This window comes from Hibiscus syriacus, unplaced genomic scaffold (assembly GCF_006381635.1).
Source record: "Hibiscus syriacus cultivar Baekdansim isolate YM2019G1 unplaced genomic scaffold, ASM638163v2 tig00111305_pilon, whole genome shotgun sequence".
NCBI classification, from domain to species: Eukaryota; Viridiplantae; Streptophyta; class Magnoliopsida; order Malvales; family Malvaceae; genus Hibiscus; species Hibiscus syriacus.
The window spans coordinates 92,932-115,366 of record NW_024063050.1 but is presented as its reverse complement, the minus strand read 5'-3'; the positions used below and the strand labels follow the sequence as shown (position 1 = coordinate 115,366).

Sequence of the window (22,435 nt, the reverse complement as noted above, 5' to 3'; positions counted from 1 at the left end):
TCTGGTAATTCTTAGATTTTCCAAGGATTTTTTGTTTGGATTTTATCTTATTTTTTAAGTTGAAATATATAACCCAGCAAAAGGAATATAAAGTAAAACTTATCTAATGCAGATTACAGGAAGAATCTGTTAAGATTTCCTTCTTTTTTCTGTTGTTGATATCTTTTATCCCCTAGACAGAGAATTAATAGCCAGTGAATGATTTGTTCTAGAAAATTTGTTTGAGATCTATCAGTTTAATGGGCTGTTTCTTGAAAGTTTTTAGGGGTTTAAGGATTCTAGGTTTTTAGGTGCTGCTTAAACCTCAAACAAGAGACTATTGTTACTGCCTATATTAGCTATGCTGATTGTTTTTTCTTTTCACCCGGCAGAAATAAGTTCAATAAAATGAGGTTAACAGTGAAAGGGAGATTACCTCGAGAAAATTGCCTCTCGAGTGAGGGAATATAGCTGAAACTTTGAGCAAGGAGTGAACAGAATGAGCAAACAATGCCAAAAACCACCACTGAACCGTGCTGGGATGGAGGAAAATATGATGCTTCGGGCAAATTGTATGGAGTCCGAAAGATGCATCTTTGGGTTTGCTCAAGAATCTCGAACCAATGGAGTAATTGCATGTTCCGATAGTTTCGTTGTGGTGAACGAAAGCGCTGATAACAATTTGGAGGCAGCTTCAGTTGAGAGTGAGTGCATTTCAGGTGGTACCAGCGTGCCTCAGCAATGTCACCTGAAACCGACTGCACTTGGCAATGTTTCTTCTGCAGATCTATCGGCTGCATCTTCAAGTGCAGCGTCAGAGGGAATTGAAAGGCACCGTGCTGGATGTGGCTCTGCAAGACTCTTTCCTGTGCATGTAAAATTTTCAGCTCAAGACAGAATATAGACTGATGGCGATTGCATGCCAAGAAAACATCAATGTAAGCTATTCTAATGTTCAATTAATCAACTAGTTGTCGATATGTTTGTAAGAGTTAAAATTAGTATTAGAGATAAAATATGAAATCGAAATAAACAAATTAACAATTGAAGTCTATGGCAATGGAAATGTTCTAACACTTCTGCAACTTATTGAACAAACAATTTTTTTTTAAGAATTTCTACACTAAATGTCTCGTTTTTATTAATGTTGAAAGTTCAATTTTGTAGTCGAATCACATAAATGGGGTTAAACTTGCATTGTTAACAGATTTCATTCCTCCGAAGAATCTATACGATTACAACTTTAATCTGCCTACTGGGGTGAGGGGAGCACTCTCTTTGACAGGCATCTCTGATTTTGCCCCAATCACACCAGAAAAGCCCCAAGAGTAGAACCAAAAGATGTTTCAGAAATAGGAAATTTATACATAGAGATCAGAACTGAGAAGAGACATGAGCAAGCAAATGAGCTGGTTGATGCTAGAGCCGATGTGGATGGAGTTCAATGCAGTAAAGAGTTCCAAATGCCTGTTTTAGAGCCATCGCTGACAACTATACTGAGCAAGGAAAATCAGAATCCTGAACATGGTGATAGCCATCTTACTGAACTAGAAATTACAACACCACATCCGAAACAAAGGAAGAGAAAGCACAGGCCTAAGGTAATTACGGAGGGCAAACCTCAAAAGCCTAGAAAGCCGGTGACTCCTAAGCCTGATGCCTCAAGAAACCCCAACTGGTAAGAGGAAATACGTATGAAAAAAAACCATAAAAAACAACACATCAACCCCCCCCAGGAGAAGCAAACGCAGAGAAACCAACAGGGAAGAGGAAGTATGTGCGAAGAAAGGGACTCAACAAAGACTCCATGGTTCCCACACAAGAAGAAAGTGAAAAGGGGACTACTCATCCAGAGACACTTGAGCATACTAAGAAAACGTGCAGAAGGGCCTTAGTTTTTGACATAGAAGGGCAAGAAAGAGATGAGACTTCTGCAGGCAAGCCAGCCAGTAATTTAAATTCTAGTTCAGGGACAGAAAACCTGTGGAAGGAAGGAAGTCGATCAAAGTCAATGATTCAGCTTTCTGGAAGAATTGAAGTGACAGCAAAAAAGACAGAAACAGGCATTGCCTTTGAACTAAGCCGATCTGTAAATCAAACGCTGAAAGATTGTTTATCTTTGCCTGAAGATCAAGCACCTTGCACACCACTTCCTACCAAGAAGACTCCTTCCCATAGAAGACGAAATACTCATCCCCAGAGGCTCAATAATGAGAAAGGAAAAGATAAAGCCACTGCCCATGATGGACTAAAAGTAAACCAACAAACTGTTTGGAATCCAATGCTCAGTTTCCAGCAAGAAGTCCGATGGACACTAGTGCAGAAGCAGCTTGCAAAGGGAGGGAGGAAAAGCAAATAAGTCAGCAGCCACTCAACAAACACACACCAGTGCAGTAAATTCATATGGGAGTCAATACAATAGTTTTTCTGTATACTAGATGATTCTAGGGATGCAATATTCAAAAGTTCACAGGAGAAAGAAAGCTGATAAAGAACAAACTTTGGCTGCATCTAGTGCTCCATCATCCATCACTGCTGCAGAAAATTCCACTCCTGCAGAAGCATGTCTGGCAGATAAGGGTGAACTAAATACCCACGGTATTGTTTCAACAAAACTTGAAGCAGGAGTGAACTTTTCTCTGAATAAGTTGCAAACTTTTAATTGCATCATAGCTCCAAATCAAACAGAGAGTCCAAAGAGAAAGACAGCCAGAGGAACCACAGGGATTCGAGATTTGGTTTCACTTAATGGAATTGCACCAGAAGGCTGCAGCAGTTAGTCACCTGGTGATTATGACATAAGACAAGTTGGAAACACAGGGAAATATCATACAAGCATAGAAGCCATTGCCACAGAAATGCATGCAAAATTGGCAAGAATAAAGAACAAAGAAGAGAAACTGCTTTGTAAATTCAGCATTTTCTGGTACGAGTGAAGCACAAATGCACAAGAAACTTGCCTTATCTAATCAAAACCAGTTTTCTTACAAACTTCTAGGTATTTCAATAAAGTACTAACTTCATCTGTTCAAGTAACTTTTCAATCTTTTGAGTAATTTTCCCTATCTGCCAACCCTTTTAACTCATATAATCAACTTGATGCAGGTTCCTCTCCAGAAGAAATATGGAAACAGTTTTTCTCTGTTGATGCACTTCTTGAACAGTTTAACCAGTTGGACATTAACAGGGAAGGTAGCGCAATTGCATATTAAGAGCAGAATGCACTTGTCCCTTATATTATGAGATACAAAGAGCAGAATGCACTTGTTGTTTATAGAGATGGAACCATTGTACTATTTCTGCCGACTAAAAAACAACGCCCACGGCCTAAGGTCAACCTGGATGAAGAAACAACTAGAGTTTGGAAGCTTCTCTTAGAAAATATCAATAATGAAGGTATTGATGGAACTGACGAAGAGAAGGCAAAATGGTGGGAGGAAGAAAGGAGAGTATTCAGTGGACGTGCAGACTCATTTATTACACGCATGCACCTTGTACAAGGTAACATAGTTCTCTAATATTTTTCCTTTTTTTTTGAGGAATTCTAATATTTTCCTTGATAGCACTCTTAGAGGAGATGTTTTAAAGCATTTGCTAAAACACTTAATTAGATAGATTATTTTAATAAATAATAGTTTTTATAATGCTATGAAATGAGGTTCCCGTAAATATTATTGCTATAAAAGACACTGTTTAACCTTTCTATCCCACTTATCAATGTCTATATAAACAGAAATAGAAGGATTGTACTCTATACAGAGTGGTGTTCAGAAAAAGGGAATAGAGGGGGAAAGGTGGGGAATTTCTCTATAAAAACATAAATTGCACAAATTATTTCTGTATAACAGCAAAGTGTAATGGGATCTGCCATGGCATGTATCTCAATGAACTTGTTTCATGTTTATATATTAGAATTTAGAAGGCATTATCTCTCTTTCTTGAATTATTACCTTTGTTTCCTTCATGATAGTACAATATCATTTTGCAGGGGATAGACGCTTCTCTCCATGGAAAGGATCAGTATTGGACTCTGTAGTTGGAGTCTTTCTAACTCAGAATGTCTCTGACCATCTTTCTAGGTAAGCTAAAGCCCCTAAGAACCTTTAATGACCCGCCACAGTAAAAGGAAATATTTTAATTTTTGTTCAACCTTTGACAGTTCTGCATTCATGACTCTTGCCGCTCGTTTTCCTCTCAAATCAAAAGGCAAGGACAAGTATCATCAAGAGGGAACAAGCTTAGTAAATGTGAAAGAGTTCTATGTCTTGGAGCCAGAAGACAATATAGCAGTTCAACCAGTTGGTGACCAAAGTTCGATGATGTTGATGGGTATCAAGACTTTGAAGAAAAAGAGGTTGTCAACAGCAAGGAATTGTCTGGAAATAGTACTGCTACTGTAAGCTCAATAAATGAACCAAAATACGAGTTGTGGGCTCTTCTGGAAGTGGTTTGAGTACATATTGTGACTGCACTATAAGCAGAATGAACATGGAAACTATCAGGGGGGAAAAGTGAATGTTCCAAAGTGAAGAAGAAAATGATGTGTTGAGTTAATCAATTGATAGAATAGGCCAAGAGGGGGTGAATTGACAATAAAAATTTCGGTGGAAGCTTTTGCAGAAAATTGAAAATATTTGCACAGCGATTTAGAGTGGTTCGATTTCTCAACCAAAGTCTACGTTCACTACCTTAGCTATCTACACTAAGAATTTTCCACAAATTCACTAATTTGTCTTTCTTTTTAGGACAAAGAGTAATCTTACAAATCCCTCAAGAATTATACCTCAAATTCTTGAGACATTCTCCCAAAGAGAACAATACAAATTTTAAAACTTACAAGAAAATTCTCACAAGGCAAGATGTTTGCACAATTCTAAAATAAAGAAAGAACACTCAAGAATAATACAATTGAGCTCAATAAGTGTTCTTGAAAGCAAAAATGAATATTGAATGAAATAGGCTTGAAAATACTCAAACTTGAGGTTTGATGTTTTCTCTTTGATTCTCTCTTGATTCTTGTTGATTGTTGTTTTTTGTTATTGATCAATGGCTTTAAGATTGTTTAAATACTCCTTCAATTGGTTCTGAACGTTGGGGATGATCAGTGGAGTCAATGGAGCGTTTAATTGTAAAATCAATTAATAAAATAAGTGGGAGCGTCTGGTGCATCGATGCATAAGGCTAGTGCATCGGTACAATATGTGTAAAATTCAAATATTTCGACCGTTGGACCCTTAGTGCATCGGTACACAGATAGTGCATCGATGCATAAATATGCTTCGATGTTTTGAAAAAGCATGGGTGCATCGATGCATAAAATCAATTCGATATTTTAATATATATGGAGTGCATCGATGCATGGTATGTGCATCGGTACACAAAAGCCATTCGATGTTCAATTAAAACAAGGGTGCTTCGATGCATTGATTCATGCATCGGTACACTTACCTGAAAATTGATTTTAGGCTCGTTTTTTGTTCGAAATACTTTGTGAAAATTGTTTCAAAAATATTTTAAGTATAAAACATAATTTTACACATTAGTAAGGATTGAAATTGAACTTTGAAAGACTTGAAGTAATATTTTGATATTCGAATAATTATATCGAAATATACTTTAGAAAATCATTTGTAAAATCTTAAAATTCAATTAAACTTAGTTTGTTATATCGAAACATCAAAATGTTTTCAACAATATTCCCCTTTTTGATATAACAAAACATTTGAGTAATTTTAAGATTTTGAAATCAAGTTTTGAAAATTACTCCCTCTTACTTTAATATTTTTCCCCTTAACACTTCTCCCTTTTTTGTTAAATAAAAAAGACTCGAAATGGTTTGTAAACAATGATTTGAAAAACTTAGCCAATTGATTTATTAATTAAAAGTTGAAGCTGCTAAGATCACAATCAAGAGAAAGTTAGCCATTAGTTTCATAATCAATATTCATAAATAGATATGTAATGGAAAATTGGTCATATATGGTAAATGATGCAAAAACCAATATAAGTTCAACAATCAAATATATATAATAAGTTCTAAAATCCAAGCATCCAAACAAATTCAAACATTCAACAACCAAAGTAAAACAATTCAAAAACAGGAAAATGTTTATCAATCCAAGTTTTAAGACTAAGAAAGCATGGAAAAATAAAGATCTACTCCATCGGAGGGTCGGGAGGAGGAGGATAATGCTCGTACTTCAAGAGTGAGAGCGTCCATACTTCACGCATCTTCCGTTGAAATTCAGTTAGATGAGACTCCATGGAAGCAAACCTCAGATCAAACGATTCTAGGAAAGATCGAAAATATGGAGGCGTTTGATCTTCTTGTTGTGCTGGATCCGGTGCTGGCTCATCGTCTGGTACGTGATTGTCAATATCTTGCATAAGTTGTTGAAGCTCGGGATCATTGTCAGCAGCCGGTGTCGGAGAAAGAGAGGAGCATGAAAAGAGCTAGGAGCAGCTCACGAGGAACTAGCTCTTGGAGTTTGCTTATTAGGTCTATAAACCATTGGCCAGTCTCTCATCCTGTTTCCAGTCAGATTTCTTCAAGGAAGTGAGATTGATTTGGTTTTGAAGAGGGATGAGATTGTCTAGAGAGACTCTAAGACCGTGTTTGATAAAAAGATTACTAAGTAGACACCTATAAACTAAAGTTTTTACATGTTTGGATGAGATTACATTTATGGTATTACTAGTTCACTAAAAATGATATGTGTCAAATTTATCTTTCTATTTTGCTGGATACAATGTATCCACCATAAATCTCTGACACGAAGAGTGGGGTACCTACCTCCGGATGGTCAAAACCACCAAGAGATCATTAAATGCAGAAAACGATCGTGATGTGCACGTAAGGTACTGACACTAGCATTAGGAAGATAGAATATGCCACAGTTTCTTTCTCATTATATAAACCATGTCATCTATCCCGAACTGTTTAGCTATAGTGTCGGAGTCAATATGAATATATTGTCCTAAAAGGTAGGATCTGATTCTATAGTCTCACATTGACTCTCGTTTTGAATACATACCGCATTAGAGTAGAAAATGCGGACTAATTGATGATAGACAATTGGTTTAAGGTGAAATAGTTTATTAAACTTCCAGGATTTGAGAGTCGAAAGGTATTTAAAGTTAATATCTACCATGGCTTGAATAGAGAGAATATGTTTTCCCGAATTTTGTATTTTTGGAAAGAATCATGTACCCATGGTAGAGTTCTTCTCTATGACGACCAGATGTATTAAAACAGGAGTTTAGAATGGTCATATTGAGATCGTTTGGATTTGGAGGGTGATGAGGAATAAGATTAGGATGTCGGTTAAAACGACTCAAAGAAGTCCTAGGGCGTTTCGGGTTAGACATGGTTTAGGAATCGGAATTGGATGGGTAACCTGCAAATTTAAAAACATGTATGCAATATAATCAATCCCAAAACTCAAAAGAGTCCGCAATAATTCAAGATTCTCTAACCGAATCCTAATGGGCAAGATTTTGAAAACTATTTGAAAATAATATTTAAGAAATCATAATACGTATAGTTTTCATGAAATAACACAATTAAATCCAAAACATCAATATTTTTTTAAACTAATAATAATTTTTTTATTTGAAATTTCAGAGAAATTTTTTCAAAATTGTTTGTTTTTGACGAAATTGATTGTAAAATATAGTTTAGAATCATACTATAATCAATGCCCAATATAATGTTCATCCTATAACTAATCTAAACTAGTTCTAAAATCAAAATTTGATAAAATAGAGGTTTTTGGAAAAATACCTTGAAAAATTCGGATTGAGTGGAATGTGATGAGGTTTTGCACGATTTAATGATGTTAGCAGGATTTGGAGAAGTAATATGAATGATTTTCGATAAAAAGTGTAGGTTTTGGAGCAATTTTGAGAGAGAGGAGCGGTGGCAGTTTGAGAGAGTTTGAGAAAATGAAGAAGAAATAGGGTTTTTAACCAAAAACTCGATGGATGCATCGATGCACATTCAAGGAGTGCATCGGTGCATCTTCATGATGTATCGATGCACATTCAAAGGGATGTATCGATGCACTTTCATAGTGTATCGATGTATTATGCACAAAAATGTCAAAAATCCGCTTTAAACACTTAAAATGCTAAATAATTTAACTCTAGTGGTATTGACAACTCATATATTGAAAATTAATCATGTTCAATTAATCAATTTTATCTTTAAACTACATTTGAACACAAAATTAATTTTTACTAAGAATCATAAACTCCCCTAACTAATAGCAAAGAATGCAATAAAAAATTATTATTATTATAAACATTTTTCATTTATTCTTAAAAGTGCTAAAATTAATTTAAACACTAATTGAAGATAGGTCGGTTAAACCTAATTCTCTCATTAGTGTCAAAATCTTTCTTTGTCTAAGGGTTTTGTAAAAATATATACTAATTGGTGCAAAGTATCAACAAATTCTAGAACTACATATTCCTTAGCGACATGATCTCTAATGAAGTGATGTCTAATTTCAATATGCTTAGTTATAGAGTGTTGGATGAGATTTTTAGTAAGACAAATAACACTAGTATTGTCACACTTGATAGGAATGGTACATACTTCAATTCTATAATAAAAAATTTGTTGTTTCATCTATAAAATTTGTGAACAACAACTGCCAGCTGAAATGTATTCTGCTTCAGTGGTAGATAATGCAACACAATTTTGTTTCTTTGAAAACCAAGAAATCAACATATTTCCAAGGAATTGGCAAGAACCGGAGGTGTTTTTCCTATCTAATTTGCATCCTCTATAATCCGCATCCGAGAAGGTATGCAAGCTAAAGCTAGAGTCTCTAGGATACCAAAGTCCTAAACTAGGAGTGTACTTAAGGTATCTAAAGATTCTCTTAACAACTAGTAAATGTGATTCCTTATGACATGATTGAAATCTAGAACATAAGCAAACACTAAACATAATGTCCGACCTACTTGCGGTTAAATAAAGCAAAGAGCCAATCATTGACCTATATAATTTAACATCCACATATTTACCTCCTTCATCTTTGTCAAGCTTTGTATATGAGTTCATTGGAGTGCCATGAGGTTTCCCATTTTCCAGTCCAAACTTCTTGAGCATATCCTTAATGTACTTAGCTTGATTGATGAAGATGCCATCTTTTCTTTGCTTGATTTGGAGTCCCAAGAAAAATAAGAGCTCCCCCATCATGCTCATCCCGAATTCACTTTGCATTAGCTTAGAAAATTCTTGGCAAAGAACATCATTAGTAGAACCAAATATTATATCATCGACATCAATTTAAACTACTAATAAATTTTACCTTTATGCTTTAAAAACAATGTAGTGTCAACATTCCCTTTTGAAAAACATTTTTCAATTAAAAAGTTTGACAATCTTTCATACCAAGCTCTAGGAGCTTGTTTTAAACCATAAAACGCTTTTGTCAATTTAAGAACATGATTTGAAATTTTGAATTTTCAAAATCAGGAGGTTGTTCCACATACACTTATTCTTTTATTAAACCATTTAAAAATGCACTTTTAACATCCATTTGATATAATTTAAATTCATTGAAACATGCAAATACTAATAACATTCTAATTGCTTCCATCCTAGCTACGGGAGCGTATGTTTCATCATAGCCTATGCCCTCTTCTTGAGTATTCCCTTGAGCAACAAGTCTAGCCTTGTTTCTCACTATATTACCACTTTCATCAAGCTTATTCCTAAATACCCATCTAGTACCTATAGTAGACTTATTACTAGGCCTTTCAACTAATTTTCATACTACTTCTCTCAAATTGATTTAACTCTTCTTGCATAGCATAATCCAATTTTCATCATTTAATGCTTCTTTAAATTCATTTGATGTTTTCTATTTGATTCTTGTTGATTGTTGTTTCTTGTTATTGATCAATGGCTTCTAAGATTGTTTAAATACTCTTCAATTGGTTCTGAACGTTGGGGATGATTAGTGGAGTCAATGGAGCCGTTTAAGTGTGAAATCAATTAATAAAATAAGTGGGAGCGTCTGGTGCATCGATGCATAAGGCTAGTGCATCGGTACACTATGTGTAAAATTCAAATATTTCGACCGTTGGACCCTTAGTGCATCGGTACACTGATAGTGCATCGATACATAAATATGCTTCGATGTTTTGAAAAAGCATGGGTGCTTCGATGCATGGCTTGTACATCGGTGCATAAAATCAATTCGATGTTTTAATATATATGGAGTGCATCGATGCATGGTATGTGCATCGGTACACAAAGTCATTCAATGTTCAATTAAAACAAGGGTGCATCGATGCATTGATTCATGCATTGGTACACTTACCTGAAAAATTGATTTTAGGCTCGTTTTTTGTTCGAAATACTTTGTGAAAATTGTTTCAAAAATATTTTAAGTATAAAACATAATTTTACATATTAGTAAGGATTGAAATTGAACTTTGAGAGACTTGGAGTAATATTTTGATTTCGAATAATTATATCGAAATATACTTTAGAAAATCATTTGTAAAATCTTAAAATTCATTTAAACTTAGTTTGTTATATCGAAACATCAAAATGTTTTCAACATGATGTCCTCTCATCTCAAAATTAAGAGGTTTCATCTGAAACCTCTGTGGAGTTTTTAATGATTCAAACTGCTGAAAGAACGGGATCATGCTCAGAGAGCAACTCGGAAGTGGGTGATCATACAAAGCGGCCTATGTTTGACGTGTTGAATAGCTCTCCTTTTGTACAGCTTTTACAGATGGTTGGATCTGCCAGGTTGCATGAAGTGTACAGTCATCAAAACTTGTCTACTAATGAGAACTCATAGGTAGAAACAAGCCAATCCCAAAATCACCAAAGAGAAAACTGCGGCAACTCAGAAGGTCCTACAAGTTTCGACGGGGAAGACCTTATGCCATCAGCTAATTACCATCCATGTCTCGGTCTAAACTCAGAAATAAGAGAAATTGGACACTTTGAGAAGTTCAAAGAAGAAACAAGATTGTCTGAGGCTTCTAAGACAAAAGATGAGAACATGATAGAAAGACAAAGTCCCTCAACACAAGAATCTGCATGTCAAGCAATGTATCAAAAGGACAAAACCATGTGTGTGCAGGTGGCCCGACAGTATTCCCTTGAAAATAATCAAACAAAAAACAACATTCAAGCAGATGAGAAGACAGATTCACACTGTCAGACGGGGCCGCATCAAGACACTATAAATCTTATTGAATCATTGAATGATGCACGAAACAAAGAAATGTTGAGGCATGAAAATATGTCAAAACATTCAAATGAAACCTTAGGTTTTACAGAAAGGTCAAACTTGCATACACATGACTCTTCGTCTAATAATGAGCTCAATTCGATGGTTTGGGGCTTAAAATCAGAAGGCAGAAAAGTCAAGAAAGAGAAAAAGGAGGATTTTGATTGGGATATACTAAAAAAACAGGCAGAAGCAAATGGAAGAAAAAGAGAAAGTACAGAGAAAAAAATGGATTCACTGGACTGGGAAGCAGTGAGATGTGCAGAAGTTAATGAGATTGCCGACACAATTAAGGAACGAGGGATGAATAACGTGCTTGCTCAGAATAAAGGTAAAAGTATGACATTGAGGTTAAGTTAACAAATTTACCAGTAAGTTTAATGCATAACAGCTGATTGTAAATGAGTTTGACACAGGATTTCCTCAACCGACTGATTAGAGATCATGGAAGCATTGACATGGAGTGGTTGAGGGATGTTCCGCCAGAGAAAGCAAAGTAAGCCAAAGGGACCAAAAAGTGTACCTAAATGCAGTCACAGGACCAATTTTGAAATGTATCATATCAGTATGCCTTATGCATATCTAAATCAAAGAACATTACTTGTCAACCCTTTTTATATGCTTTTAAACAAAATGGAAAGCGGCTTAAACATTTTTTTCTTTGATGTAGAGAGTACTTGCCAAGTATAAGAGGACTGGGGCTAAAAAGTGTATAGTGTGTGCGGCTTCTAACACTTCACCATCTCGCTTTTCCAGTAAGTTAATCAATTGTGTAAATAACCATGGCAGAAAAAGCAGAATTCAACTTCCATATTTGCTTGACAGGTTGACAGAAATGTTGGACGCATAGCAGTAAGATTGGGATGGGTCCCCCTTCAACCGCTGCCAGAGTCCCTTCAATTGCATCTCCTAGAGCTGTGATTATTATGAATTATCAAGCAACAAATTCATAAACGAACAATACACTTTACAAGAAAGCTGCTGAATTTGTTCTGCCTACATAGGTACCCTATCCTGGAATCTATCCAAAAATATCTATGGTCCAAACTATGCAAGCTGGATCAAAGAACACTGTAAAGAGTCACTTTACTTTATTATTTGACTCGATCAACTGCATTTTTTCCAAAAACAAAATGATTTTTTTATCAGAGCTTCATGTTTGTTAACTCATTAAACTATCTACTAAACAGATATGAGCTACATTATCAGATGATCACATTTGGAAAGGTGTGTTGTATATGTGCTTGAAGTGCAGAAATTTACTTCCTTTTCTGACCAGCAACAGTCTTAACTCTTAAGTCTGACAGCAAAAACATTCTCTGAGGTTAATGCAGGTTTTCTGTGCAAAAGGCAAACCAAACTGCAATGCATGTCCAATGAGAGGAGAATGCAGACATTTTGCCAGTGCATTTGCAAGGTTCGATTGTAAAATATTTCAATGTTAAACTTCAATTGTACTTCCAGTATAGCAAGATCCCCTTGTCAGTCTGCAACCATCTAGAACAGTTTCTGTACTCATCCTAAAATTTAGACTAAACATCGAGCCCTAGGAAGCCAAATAATAAACTGAATATATGAAATCAAGATATGAATTTATCGTACAGAGATAAGAATTTGACAAGTACAAGATATGCGGGTTTTTCGATAAGCTGCAGTTCCATGAATAGGGCAATTGTCAACCTAGTTATTTCTTTTAGCATGCTCTGCTGATAAAAAATGGGGAATATAAAGTCGTCATACAGAGAAAAAGTTTGACAGGAAGATGTCCCTAGATAAGCAGTATTTATCATCACTAGGGCTATTGCCAACCTATTTATTTAGTCATTTGCATTAAGCATGCTCTGCTGATAAGATAATAGAGTATAGCGGTGACTACTTAGAGAACCCCAAATTCATCCCAGGAGACAAATTAACTTACCCATATAAAATATTAATGCAGCGCAAGGCTTGCTCTGCCAGGGCCCGAGGACGAGCATTGTCAGTGCTAGCAAAAACGGAACATCTGAACCAAATCATACTGTGATAATTGATCAACTGGCTCTACCCTTATCACAACCAAATGAACTATCATATAGGAACTGTCAGTCAGAAGCGAACCAACAGTTACAGTATCCGGGGTTAATAAATGCAATCCTATCATTGAAGAGCCAGCAAGTCCAGAACCTGAGTGCACACAAGTAGCAGAAAATAACATTGAGGACATGTTCTCTGAAGACCCTGATGAAATTCCTACAATCAAGCTTAACATGGAAGAGTTCACCCAGACTTTGCAGAATTATATGCAAAATAACATGGAACTTCAAGAAGGGGATATGTCAAAGGCTTTAGTTGCTTTAACAGCAGAAGCTGCATCTATTCCAACGCCCAGACTAAAGAATGTCAACCGGCTAAGAACAGAGCACCAAGTGTAAGTAGGAACTTTCTATATCTCTGAAGACTTGGAAACAGAGACCAAAGTCGCCTATTTCATGAAAACTGCTATAAGTATCACTAGTCTAGATAAGTGCTCAGAATTGAGGTTAAATTATAGGGTAAACTACACGTTTAATACCTAAACTATCAATTTTGGTCCGTTTAATACCTAAACTTTCAATTTTTTTAAAATTATAACTAACGTTTAGTTTTCGTTTCATTTTAGTACCCTCCGTTAAAGACTTAACGCGTTTAGTACCTAAACTATCAATTTTGGTACACTTTAGTACTAAACTTCTGGTTTTTTTCAAAACTTAGAGTTAAGTTTTTAACGGATACTAAAATGAAACAAAAACTAAATGTTAGATATGATTTTGAAAATTTTGGAAATTTAGGTACTAAAACGGACCAAAACTAATAGTTTATGTATTAAATGTGTAGCTTAACCCTAAATTAATAGCGTAAGAGTTTCAAGTCCTATCTCTTTAACTACTTTTAAAAAATCCAAAATGTTTAAAATTGTAATATGGACATAATACCATTGTACTTATAGGAACAATCTACGAATAGAGTGAAGTATGCTAAAGAAAGATATGCAACCTTCAACAATAGAAACGTTCTTCCAAAAATGGTACCAGAAACATGTTATTAAATATAAATATTGTCAGGGGAACACTTTTGGTAAGAAAATTCCTGATAAATAATATGAATAAATATAAATATTGCATTCAGGATCTTAATTCAGAATATTACAAGCTAACCCATATGGTAAAACATCATAAACAGATACCATGTCGAACAGCAACGAGAGGAAGCTTTCCCCTAAATGGCACATACTTGCAAGTTAATGAGGTAAGTTGAACATGCTGGTTGAACCAGTTCCTTCGAGATTTATAGTTTTCTTCTTTATTAAGGAAATAACGGATAAAAATAATAATATTTCTATGAAGGTATTTGCTGACCATGATTCTAGTCTAAACCCGATTGCTGTTCCAAGGGAATGGCTATGGAACCTGCCAAGGAGAATGGTCTACTTTGGGACCTCCATACCTTCAATATTTAAAGGTTAGAAGATTTCAATAGAAAGGATTGTGCTGATAAATGTAGCAAGATAAAAAACTGACTGACTATGTTTACTGATAACTAGGCTTAACAACAGAGAGAATTCAACACTGCTTCTGGAGAGGTGAGAATTATCAATCTTTGTAACTTCATGTTGTGCTGTTTGCATTTATTTGAATAGCTACCTATAACTAACCTTGATCCTACTTTTGGAGTACACATAACTTCCTAACTTTGAAATTTTTAGAAACATTCAACAGTTGATCAACCCTTCAATATCTTTGAATTCCAGGTTCCAGGAGCATCAAGTGCACAGGAATAGCCTTGGGATCTGAATCAAAACCATGTCCATGTGGTCATCTAGCCGTAGAAAACAAAAGATCATACTATGGCATTGAACTTTTATTGCATCACAAAGAGATCATTTTGATTATAGCCAGAACTTTCTTCTTTTGTTTGACATAACTTGCCAAGTGCGTGAGTTGAATTGACCTCAACTCCCCAAGAAAAATTTCTCTAATTCAAGGAATCAAACTCCACTGCCAAGGACTTGTCCATAGAAGTAAAGCCCAAAAAGATATTCAAAAAGTGAACCATTTACTCGTCAGGGATTTCTTATTGAAAATAATAGAGAATGACATCTCATTGTAGGAAAGCTGAAAAAGAACGATAAAGCACTTTAGAATCACTACCTGTACTAAGATCTAGATTCAGAAACAGCCATGCAAACACACATAAGTAGTACCCAATTTCTTAGGAACAAAATATTGTCAACGTTGGGCTTATGACTAATGCATGTTATCCATATAAAGATTCTGATGAACACATTATTGGAAAACTAAAAAAGAACTTCAAAGCAGTTCTCAATAACTCCCCGACACCATTTACTAAAATCTATATCCAGAAACTGCCATGCAAACAGTACTTAACTTCCTAGGAACAACAATATTGTTATATTTGGGCTTGTAGCAGCTTCAAACTCCAACTTAGTTCATTTCCTGTTATCCATATAAAGATCTCTATGAACACGGGGGCTGAATGAATCATGCAATTGTAGCCCTCTTTCAATTTCTGAGCCAAAATGGATACCAAACTGCCTTAAATAGCCCAATTCGAATATATTTTCCAAAGTAGAGATTGAAGTGGCTCAGAATTCTAGCAAAAGATAGGAGATAGGAATTCACAGAAGCCAGTCAATCTAGTTTATATTGAATCAACCACGAGCTAGCCCTTTCAGCAACACAAACCTTTATCTTTCTCAAATAAGAATCTAATCCCTTTGATATTTTCCACAAGGTAACAACGCACAGGACACACCATGAGTTACCAACTCATCAGTTAGCACTACAAGAAAATATACCTTTAATGACACACGTTAATTTATGACTTGCAAAAAATGTGTGTCATAAAAAAATGTCATGTTTTTTAAAATCTGAACGATTTATGACTTACAATAATGTGTGTCATATTTAATAGTCATAATCCAAAAAATTTGCAAAAACATGGAGTACACTTTTAATTGTGTGTCATCTGTAAAAGTCGTCTTTTAATTTCCCCCCATTATTTTCATCCTTTCCCGCTTCTAGTCTTGGCCTCCTCTATAAACAGTTCACGCACGCATGCTTCCCCCCTTCTTCTCTTTTTCCCTTTTTCTCTTTGCATCAGTCCACTGCTTTATCCATTCACCACAACTTTACTCGAAGGGAAACCACATTTGATAAAGAAGCTTGCTGATATAAAATGTCATAGGGTAAGAAACTTCTTTTTAATCTTTTTCAATTAATCCATCCTTTGTTTCTCTGTTTTGAGTGTCACTTGCCATTGATACTTAGTTACTTCTACGGTTTCTGGCTGCACTTTCACATTTTTTCTTCTGCTATTCTTCATAAAGAAGGGTGTAAAGAAGGGTTCATTTAAAGAGGTGAATGATGGGATTTCAGTGTTGAAGGACTAGATATCACGGTAGATCTGCTAAAGGAATTGCTTCCGGTTTTCGTTAGCTATTTCGGAATGGAGAGTTGAAGCGTTGTTTTATTTTGGATAGTAAGCGTCGGAGGGAAAGAGGAGCGAAGTGAAGAGAAAATAGGAGAGGTGGTAGTTGCAGATGATGAATGGAGCTCCGGGGAGCGATCGTAAAGGGCGGTGGCGTTTGTAATTTCCTCACATGGAATGGCAGATCTTGTTAGCTATGATAATGCCCAACGTGACATCGACCAGGTCTTCCCTTTTACCTTTATACTTTTCTTTGTTTTATAGTTAACCTTTAAGATTTTGTTTATACTTTATTCTTATTCTCAATTTTTAGTTGTTAACTTTGTTTCACTTTCAAAATTTCCCTCAAATTTTCTGATCATGGGAAGAAACGAAGTTATCTGGAGGAAATTTTGGATTTTCTTCTATTTTTTGGAATCTTTAAGTGTAGCATTTGGTTTCTTATTTCTAGATTTTTGGAGACTTCACATTGCTTGGAAGATTTTTTTTGGAATCTGATTTAGGAGAATCTGGAGCAATGTGCTTGAGAATGTTGAAATTTTGTGTTATTTATTGGTTATTAGAACCGGGCAAAAATGGTTGGCAGCTTTAGTTAATGAATTTGGAAGGTGCATGATTTATTAGGCTGCAAATTTTCTTGATCATGAAATTACTTTCTTGATGTTTTTATCCTTCTACAAATAATCTGTGTACCTTATGTTGACATTAATAGCTTTGAAGAATGGACCTCAGCTTCTGAAATATGGACGCAAGGGAAAGCCTAAGTTTTGTCCATTTATACTTTCTAATGTAAGTTTGGTTCAAACTTTTGAAACCTTTTTACATTTTATTCATGTGTGAATATAATTGAAGAATTGTTTCTGGTGATATAGGCTTATACCTTATAATTGTTGGTTTGAACTAATATAATCTTGCTTAGTATCTTCTGTTTTTGTTTCTTTTCCTCATTAGTTGGTTTATATATCTCTAAAGCTATCATAGTCGTTAATTTCATAAAATTTATGACTTTGTTGACACATGAAAACCTTTGTTCAGATTTTTATTTTAAATTTCGTTTGTTACTCTTATGATGATATTATATTGTTTGTGATTTCTTATAAGGTGAGGTCTATGGTCAAGGAGATGATTTAAAGCTTGAAGTGTGTATTGTTTTCTTCTTAAACTGCAAGTAGGTTGGTTATTATTTTGTATCAAGTGGCAAACCTTACCTTGATAACTGGATAATTAATGATATCATATATGAAGTTGAAGGATCACTGCTCTCGCGGTAAGCATTGTCCACTATGGACCATTTAATTTGTTCAACAACATGTATACATGAATAAATCTCTTTCCCTGTAATCAGTATTAAAACTGCTCTAACAGTGATTACTTTTAACTAGCGTAGCACTTATTCTTGTAGGTCAGGGAATCAGGTTGAAGGAAATCCAGGAGCTACGAGCGGAGATGAGACAGTAAGCTTTTTGCTACTAGATAACGATCGATGATCTGTATTTTATTGTTAAGGTCTAAAACTTACATAATGTACCCGTAATTGTGACAGGTACCATATCATTCCTTATCTTGGTGCAAGAACTAGCTTGGGCCCAGAGTGAACATAACAAGAGCTCCAAAGGTATACCTGATCAAGTTAGTAAATCTTGTGGATGCAAGCACCTTTGTATTTTTATGATGATTTGAAAAGCTTTCAATCTTCTGGATATTCAACGCATCATATGTATATGAGTGGGAGTTTGATGAGCTATCTGAGCTGAGTTGTATAACATTCTTTATTCCATGTTTCTCTCAAACCATTTTATAATAAAAAATGGTATTTATTTGTGTACCGGATAGGTAAAACATGTGAGGCATTATCCATATGATACGATGAGTATGTTTGCTAGGTTTTAATATTATATATCCTAAGTATGACATAATTATTGAGAGTTTGAAATAGTAAACTTCCTCTTGCATATTGCAGTCAGAGCATGATGGGTCAGATGTACAAGTGGAGTTGAATGTTGAGCATCATAATGAAGATATAGTCCCCAATATGACAAGGTCACCCAGAGTCAAATGCATAACTTATTATGAAGACCCGGAAAGTATTCCCGGAAGGAAGATAGCAGTTTGGGAGCTTGATAAAGGTAGGTGACGTTACCTTTGATGCTTTTCTTAATAAATGGCTTTCATAGAAGTATGATTTCAGATTATGATGAATTGAATTTCCATGCTACTATTCATTTTTAAGAATATTAAATAACCCAACATTATGGTTCTTGTGGTTATGGCACGACGTCCGGTTAGGGATCTTATCAAAAATGGTTCTCTCTGGTTTAAAAAACGTTTTTTTTCAACTTCCTGCATAATCTATAAGAATCAGAGTTATGGTAACTGGGGAACACCTCTTGTGCATTCCTGCTAAACGATAATCAAAATAAATATTTAAAAGCTTGTCTTCCATTCAAGGTTTAGCTACTTAGCTTGATTACTTTGTATTCCCCATTTCTTTATGTTGAGGGAGCGTTATTACCATTTTCGAGTTAGTTGCATTCTTCCTATTTTTCTACCATTTCTTTTACAAGAAAATTAAGTTAACAATGTTAAGTAACATTCTTTGACTTCCACCTTATCACTACAAGTGGGTTAAACTGATATCATCTTCTTGTAGCAAATCACAGGAACATAGTTAGATTACCAGCTCTAATGCGAGAGTTATGGCTCCAGATTTGGCATGATATTCATGTTGATGCACCATCCAATTTTGTTACAAAAATGGCGTACTGTTTTACTTCTTTTCTCAAAGGTTAATTGAGTTTTACTCATTATAATAATACTGATAGCTAAGCGAGGGCCCTTAAGGAATGATGACTTCTATTGGGATTCTGGAAAAACTCGGTGTGCATGGCTTGAATACTGTGAATACAAGTTCCATATTTTATTTTATCTCCGGCTTTTCCTCCTCTTACTAGTATCAAATTTTCATTACCTGTTGTTTGGTGATGTAGGTATGTCTTCGGGGATGTCCATTTGGGACAACTGTAGGTTAACGAATTATTCGGCTGATACACTCCGACATTATGTATAGAATAGAAGGTAGGCTAACCACTTGTTTATCGTCCATCCATCAATATGATCAGGTTCGTTGCTTCAGTTCTATAAAGTTTACTACTACTGCTATCCTATATTGCTATAGTTCCCACTTTGACAATAATTATTTTTCAACGTGTATTGATTCGGCATCATTTACTGACATATTTTGCCTTTGGCCAAATTTACATGCTGTCTGTTGAGGAATTCGGGTCACAATATGATAAACTCGTTAATATTACTGTAATATTCACTTGTTAGTATATATATGTCTGCTTATTTCAAACTACTTTATTTATTTCCATACTTGTAATAATCTTATTATTATGATTAAAATTGGTCATTTTAGTACTCTTTGATAGTTATATACTTCACTTTAAATAAGTATAAATTTGTCATTTTACTCTTTAAGTTATATACTCTTTGTTAGTAGTGTCTTTTTTGTTTTAAGTATAATATTGTTCCTCAATGATCTGTCTGCTTTCCTATCCTAATGGTTGTTAAAGAGTTATTGCACCCAAGTTGGTAGGTTGACTTGAGTTTGTGAAAATTCTCAACTAAATAAACCTGGATGATTATTGTTAAGCTCAAATCAAGTATAGATGCAGTAGCAGTACCTGCTACATGTATTATTTTATCTTTTATTTTGTTTCTTAAACTTGAACTAAGGTTAAGGGGATTTCGCGTAGTGGTCAAGTTGCCTTCTCTGCATAATGAAGTTTCTTAATTAAGCAGTATCCTAATTTGTTGAATTACTGCCATTTGTCTTGCTCCGTGTTTTCATATCTTAATGCCTTGCCCTGAAACTGGTTCTGACAACACTAATTTGTTTTTCTTATACTTTTAATGAAAATTAAATTTTAAATGAATTTAAGATGTTGAGTTGCCAAAAGGTGTATGATATAGGCTGCAAATTTCTTATACGATATGGAGCTTATTATGTACTGGCTGTGTAAAATTTTGACATCTTTGTTTTATTTTGCTTACCTTTTGTTGATATTGTTTTTGCATATTCTAAGCATCCTCATTTTTGTTGTTGTCAATACAGGTTTGGCAACACTGCCTATTTGCACATATCTGTGGCTCTTATCCAGATGCTCAAAGCTCTAAGTATGTGAAAACAAAGTGCATTATTTGATTACATCCAACGAAATCACTCTATGTGAACTAGGACTATATTGTTGAATTTATAGGCTTTGGTTTCAATTCTTCTTTGTGCAGCATAGATAGTACATATGATTACAATATTTTTGATAACTTAATGTGAATATATTGTATACAAATGGATTGCTTATATATAATATGATATATATTTAGTATTATGAGGCATTAAATGTGATTTAATTTGATTATTTGTCAATCTACAATATATATATATATATATAATTTACGAAATACAATCACGACACACGAATGTGTGTCATCCTTTTTAATGATGTGTGCTTCAATGACACGCAATGTGAGTCATACATGCGTGTCATAAATTTATGACACACAAATGTGTGTCATTTTCATTTATGATGGGGGCTTCAATGACGCTCAATGCACGTCATAAATGTGAGTCATAAATGCGTGTCATTAATGCGCGTCATAGATTTATGACACACAATTGTGCGTCATCTAAGATTCATGACGGTGGCTTCAACGACAAACATTTGTGTGTCATCTGTACCCATAGATGACGCGTAATACGCGTCATTAAAGGGGGTTTTTCTAGTAGTGTAGCTTACCAATTAATATGACAAAATAGTTATCAAATAACTAACAAATTGGCTCACCCCATTTTATCCTGAAATATTCTCCTTGGACCACTAACTATCATTTGTAAGTTGTGAAGAAGACCTATTGCATTAGCTCTATCAGACGGCATAGACTCAAAAATTTTGACTAACCAAAACTGCAAGCATTAGCTAAACAATCTCGAATATAGCCTTCAACAATTGAATACCTGCCATACCCTGTTCTTTTATTCGCACTCTTTGTTTTTCTATAGTTACCCCAAGTTTTCCAATTCCTGAACAATTTGGAAACGATCAGTCGTTTATGAGAGAATTCAAATCATATAACGAATTCTTAAAAAAATTTAAATTATGTTTGATGATAAATTGCAGGATATGTCTGTGTATGGGGATTTGACCAGAAATCACGAGCATCTCACCCTCTAATGGCCATATTACATTTCCCAGCCAGTAGATTGGCCAAAGGAAAAGGTAAGGGTGCTGGAGAAGATGAGTAAATGATAGTAGTAAGATCCATACAAGTCAACATTGACCGAATAACCATGTATGAAGAAATGGAATTGCATTTTACAACTCTAATTTGACTTGTAGGGAAATGTAAAATTCCTTGTATAACCTGTAATGAGAAGACATGTAGGGTTATAATTACTTAGTTTCATGCTCAAATTTAGAGAAAATTTTCAGAAATCAGCTTCAGAAAACTGTCATATGCTCATTGATAAAAAGTTTATACAATGAACAATATTAAAGCATATGGAGTGGGCCACCATTAAGAAATTAAGTATGTAGAGAAGCACATTTATGATCTACCTCACAAATAACAAGCAATAACGTTTAAAAGAAAAATGGCTAGTGCTTACCGGACGATTCACAAAGCCAGAGTGATTGCAATGTGACAAAAAGAGGAATGAAATA

At 34.9% G+C, this 22,435-nt stretch overlaps 1 long non-coding RNA gene and 1 pseudogene across 1 annotated transcript; both read left to right on the top strand.

Moving 5' to 3' along the window:
- Positions 1–364: 364 nt before the first annotated feature.
- LOC120158132 lies at positions 365–22,088 on the top strand (annotated as a pseudogene).
- LOC120158138 lies at positions 17,895–18,806 on the top strand. The gene is made up of 4 exons (XR_005519203.1): positions 17,895–17,979; positions 18,115–18,166; positions 18,256–18,327; positions 18,673–18,806. It is a non-coding gene; the product is annotated as an uncharacterized LOC120158138 (long non-coding RNA).
- Positions 22,089–22,435: the final 347 nt, after the last annotated feature.